A 6,304-nucleotide genomic window follows, 5' to 3' on the forward strand; every position below is an offset into this window, starting at 1 on the left:
GTGGGGCCTCTGGAGCTTAGTGCATGAGCCTCTACTGCAGGGGTCGGCACCACTGGCATGCGGCTTGCCAGGTAAGCATCCTGGCACACCGGGACAGTTTGTTTATCTGCCGCGTCTGCAGGTTCAGCTGATTGCGGCTCCCACTGGCCATGGTTCGCCACTCCAGGCCAATTGGGGCTGCGGGAAGAGGCGCGGGCCGAGGGATGTGCTGTCCGGCTTCCCGCTGCCCCCATTGGCCTGGAGCAGCGAACCGCAGCCAGCTGGAGCCGTGATTGGCCGAACCTGCTGACACGGCAGGTAAACAAACTGGCCTGGCTTGCCAGGGTGCTTACCCTGGCGAGCCACATGCCAGAGGTGCCGACCCCTGCTGCATAACATTCTAAGGCTATAGAAGATCATTCTCTCTCCCCCTCCACACACCAGATGGGACAGAACACCACACCCAAGTGTGTGGGTTACACTGTGTTTTGACCCACATCTGGGCCCATGTGTTTTCAAACTCCTCTTGGTGTCTGAAACCAACCCAGTGACCATCTCTGGTTCCACTTCTAGAGCAAAGACTCTGTCTGGTATCATTCCTCAGAAAGGGGATCCTGTGGACCAGTTGCCTAGGTCCCCAGGACCAGTGCTGAGTCCCCAAGATATCCCATGGCCTTAACCCTAACCTTTTCCAAAATTCCACCTTTGGGGATATTCTGGCTTATAGTTAACCCCTTCCAGGACATGTGGTAATTGAAGCAAATGGATGCAGACTTTGCAAAAGGATTTCCAAAAACAATTACTTGACTTTAGACAACACAAGAGAAATACAGAGCTGTGCAAAATAAGAATGCCTGTATGTTATTCCCTGCCTCAGTTCCTCACCGCTTTTGAGTTTTCTTTGGGATTTGGTCAGAGTCCCCTCTCCTGGACTTCTGTCTTCCAGAACACGCTTCTCTTCCAGTTCTGCTTGGTCAGAGAGAGTTGCTCCCCACAGACCTGAGTCTTTTATAACTTCCAGTCTTCTTTGTCATGTCACCCTCTGATCAGTTTCAAATCCTCTGTCAGGTTATGATGCTCAGTCATCACACCCTTAGAATCCAGACTTGAAAACTTGGTTTTCCCAGGGCGCTAAACAGCTCTTTGTCCAATAGTGCTTCCATTTGAATTGAAGACCATCAGGGTTTAATGACCCTTCATTGGTAGCCTTCCACCAGGTGCAAGAATTTCTCCTGATACTCCTGTGGGTTTTAGTTCAATATGGAGACTACAGAACCAAAAAGACAAAGAACAGTCTAATAATTAAAATGGTGCTCAGAAAACAAAATAGAGCTTGTAGTTTGACATAGATGCATACAGAAAGTTTATGACATCAAACAGAATTCATAAGTTGTACAGAAAAGAGGTCCCCCAAGCCATCACTGAATAGTTTTGATACACTCTTGTTGGAGAAACAAAGATATAAATATCCAGTAAGACCTAGTCTATACCACCTTTTTTCAGGGCCGCCCGGGGGGGGGCAAGAGGGGCAATTTCCCCCGGGCCCCGAGCCCCACAGGGGCCCCCACCAGAGTTTTTCGGGGGCCCTGGAGCGGGGTTCTTCACTCGCTCCGGGGGGCCCGGAAAACTCTTGTGGGGCCGGGCGCAGGAGCTTCTTCTGCTCCCGGTCTTCGCCGGCGGTGGGTCCTTCTGCTCCGGGGCGGAAGGACCCCCCCCGCTGGCGAATTACCGCCGAAGACGGAGCAGGACCCGCTGCCGAGTTCAGCTCGGTCTTCGGCGGTAATTCAGCGGCGGGGGGCCCTTCCCTTCCGGGACCCGCCGCCGAAGTGCCCCGAAGACCCGCGGCGGGGCCCCCCTCCGCCGAATTACCGCCGAAGACCGGGCTGCACTTCGGCGGCGGGTCCCGCTTCGGCGGTAATTTGGCGGCGGGGGGGGCCCCGCCGCGGGTCTTCAGGGCACTTCGGCAGCGGGTCCCGGAACGGAAGGGCCCCCCACTGCCGAAGACCCCGGGCCCCCGGAATCCTCTGGGCGGCCCTGCCTTTTTTGCACAGTGGCTCTGGTGTAATAACATGAAAATCTGGAAACAGAAGGTCTAAAGAATATTGCCGGGACTTAGATCAGACAGAAATTAATGAGTCTTATTTGTGCATGCATTATATGCCCCTCCCACATGGCCTGTCTGCATTGTCTTCATGCTAGGCACCGGTCAGTGTCTGAGTAAAGTCCTTGATTTTGGGTTCATTCTAAATCAGATGTTGTGAAAAACCCAAGTTGCCCATCATTTATTATCAGTGACCTACAGATCTATCCAAACCTTGTCCACATACTAAAATGTAACAACCAACAAGGTCACTTATTTATCAGGCTTAGAACAAAAACACTCCAAGTTCTGTGTACAGATGTGGTCTCCTCACCTCAAAAAAGATATACTGGCACTAGAAAAGGTTCAGAAAAGGGCAACTAAAATGATTAGGGGTTTGGAGAGGGTCCCATATGAAGAAAGATTAAAGAGGCTAGGACTCTTCAGCTTGGAAAAGAGGAGACTAAGGGGGGATCTGATAGAGGTATATAAAATCATGAGTGATGTGGAGAAAGTGGATAAGGAAAAGTTATTTACTTATTCCCATAATACAAGAACTAGAGGTCACCAAATTAAATTAATAGGCAGCAGGTTTAAAACAAATAAAAGGAAGTTCTTCACACAGCGCAAAGTCAACTTGTGGAACTCCTTACCTGAGGAGGTTGTGAAGGCTAGGACTATAACAACATTTAAAAGAGAACTGGATAAATTCATGATGGTTAAGTCCATAAATGGCTATTAGCCAGGATGGGTAAGGAATGGTGTCCCTAGCCTCTGTTTGTCAGAGGATGGAGATGGATGGCAGGAGAGAGATCACTTGATCATTGCCTGTTAGGTTCACTCCCTCTGGGGCACCTGGCATTGGCCACTGTCGGTAGACAGATACTGGGCTAGATGGACCTTTGGTCTGACCCAGTACGGCCGTTCTTATGTTCTTATGGGGTCCTATCTAATTTTGGGCCCCGATCCTACACAGGGAAATGTACAGATGGACTCTTGTATGTTCCTACATCCCTTTAGAGGACTGGGGCCTAAATCTGATGTCAAAACATAAAATGTTCACTCTCACACTAAACTAATTAAGTTGCCATAAAATCCTTTATGGAGCTTAGATATCATCATCTCCAGCAAAAAAGGTGGAGTGTTCTATTTGTGACAATAGTAAAGAATCACACGAAGAGTCACATTCTTATAGTGTTGAATGAGGAACTTCATTACCATAAAATAAACAGTATTATCCCTAAAGCTGTGTTGTCCCTCTCCTACTTTACTGCAGAGCTTCTGCCTAGGATCTTCTCAACCCCTCTTGCCAGCTACCTGCAACTCATTTAAAGTAAAAGTTGCACACATCCTCTTCCTCCTGTTTTCCCTGTATAAAAAATAATCCCACTCTTCCATTGACTGGCTTTAATAACTCTTTGCACTTCACAAACTTTATTTATTCACAAACAAGCAGCTTTACATGGTGCCTAAGTCCTTGCACAAGGCCGCACAGGGAAGTTCAATATTGTCAATTCCAAAAACTCAAAAATCATGAGTCAGAGCCCCAAAAGTAATGAGGTTTTTTTAAAACAATTATATTGTGTTTTTTGTCTCTTTTGATTTTGGAACACCACTCGTCCAGCCCCAAAGTGCAGGTGATAATTTGTGTTGCCAATTCTCCCAAATATATCCAGGAAGGTAATTTTGTCCCCCACTTCAGGAGCTGTCGCTGGCTGCCTGATGGAGTGGAGCTTCCAGCTCCTCTCCAAATAAAAAATAAAAATTCCAGTTCTTTACCCCCTCAGTGCCACACCTCTCCAGCTCAGCTATTAATTATACTTATCCCAATAAACACGCTCAGCCCCCTACCGTACAATCAGCCCCACAAAAGTTCTAGCCTGTAGAGGTCCACATCTGTTCCTCACCCCTCAGTGCAATAAAATGGACCTACTTATGTATTCCCACTCGCGCACATTGCTCAGAAATGCCTGGTTCCCAGAAGTTCCTCAGGTCCCTGACATATTTAAAAAGTGTGTCAGGATTGATTTAGAGCAATTCAGAGTTTCTTGTGCACTTAACCACTGACATTGCCAGTGCTTCATTCCTTAGATGCATATTGAACAATCTTGTGGAAAAAAAAATCAGTACTTCACATCCTAAGCATGTGATTTTCACATGCTCATAACTCAGCCAAGTCAAATCAAATTTCCCCTGAATCAAGGCTGTGCACAGCTAGACAAAAAGAAATATTTCCAACCTAAATTGCAACCCACTAATTTCTACCACTTTGGCTATTAAACATGAAAAAGGTGCACAATTTTTTTCATGATGGGAAGAAAGTTCATTTTTCCACTTGTAGAAAAATGACTGATGAGATGTTAAAGGCTGATGAACAGCACTGAAACAGAGCATTAAAAACATCAACCCAAACTGTTTCATAGAACAATGAATATCTAAAAACAAGGGTTTACACTGGAAAATATTTTGCAACCTTAACTACAGTGGATGATGCTCGACCCCTCCAATGCACTTGAACATATAAGTGTACTATCAAATCATAATACTTATGTTATTGAACCCTGGGGGTGGGTGCTGATGTAAGTTAGATGCATATCTGGGACTTTAGTACTGTCTCTGTTGCAAGAAATTGTAATGCAATTATAATGGAAGGAAAGGGGGATGCAGCTGAATGGGAGGTATAAAGTATAAGTACTTTGAGTTGAAACATTCATTTGCCACTTTGGAAGCCCAGGAACAACCCTGGGGAGCTAACAAGTGAGAACCAAGGATTCAAACTAACTGTAAACAATGTGAAATGTATCCCTCTAATTTAAATGTTCTGGCTGAGTGAAATACAAAAACAAAGGACTTGTCTTCACATACAGTGATGCAGGGGCACAGCTGCACCGCTGTAGCACACTGGTGAAGATGCTACTATGCTGAAGGAAGAGCTTCTCCCATTGGTGTATGTATGCCACCTCCGCGAAAGGCTGTAGCAATGTCAGCAGGAGACATAACACTGTCTACACTGGAGTTGGGTTGGTATAAAAGTGTCACTCAGGAGTGTGGATTTTTCACACCCTTGAGCAACATAGTTATACCAAGGTAAGTTTGTAGTGTAGACCTGGCCTATGGCCTTAATTCTTCATTGCATTGAGCCTCATGCTCAAGAATAAGCAACAAGAATGATTAAAGGTCTAGAGAACATGACCTATGAAGGAAGGCTGAAAGAATTGGGTTTGTTTAGTTTGGAAAAGAGAAGACTGAGAGGGGACATGATAGCAGTTTTCAGGTATCTAAAAGAGTGTCATAAGGAGGAGGGAGAAAACTTGTTCACCTTAGCCTCTAAGGATAGAACAAGAAGCAATGGGCTTAAACTGCAGCAAGGGAGATTTAGGTTGGACATTAGGAAAATGTTGCTAACTGTGAGGGTGGTTAAACACTGGAATAAATTGCCTAGAGAGGTTGTGGAATCTCCATCTTGGAGATATTTAAGAGTAGGTTAGATAAATGTCTATCAGGGATGGTCTAGATAGTATTTGGTCCTGCCATGAGGGCAGGGGACTGGACTCGATGACCTCTCGAGGTCCCTTCCAGTCCTAGAGTCTATGAATCTATGTTTTCATTTACTCGGATGCAAAGTTAGTGCAAAGTGGGCATAAAAAGGTATCGCTGCTGTCAATGTGAGTTCTGATTTGATACCACTGCACAAGTATAAACGAGTACACAAAGTGCTAGGCGGTGCTGAATAACGCTTTATGGCTCTGATCATCTTCACACTTAGGCAGGTGCTTACTTTATACACATTAGCTAGGCCCATTAAGATAAAGTTCTGTCTGTGTGTACAGGTTTGCAAGATAAGCACAATGGTTTGGATGATCTAAACTGCTAAGAGTAATAAAGGCGAGTATATTTCCAGTTCAGAGGCCCAAAGTATTTCACAAGTGCATACACATAAGTCGCACTCACAATTTTTATCTTGACAATATCTCTTTTTAAAGATAGTATGCAAATCTCCTAAAAAAGTAAGGTTAAGGAAAAATTGGCAGCATTATAATAAGTCTTTATTATACCTCACAAGCTGTGTCTAAAAATGCAGCAGACAATGAAGGCCCCCAGAAGCCTTTAATAATACAAATACGAAAACAGGCCCCAAAAGAGAAGTGAAGCATGAATATGTGAATATTACTTCTACTTATCTTGCATGTGCAGCCATAATGCTCTTTTTTATTTCATGCTCTGCTAATACAAATCTGCATTTCA

The sequence above is a fragment of the Mauremys mutica genome, chromosome 1 (assembly GCF_020497125.1).
Source record: "Mauremys mutica isolate MM-2020 ecotype Southern chromosome 1, ASM2049712v1, whole genome shotgun sequence".
NCBI lineage: Eukaryota > Metazoa > Chordata > Testudines > Geoemydidae > Mauremys > Mauremys mutica.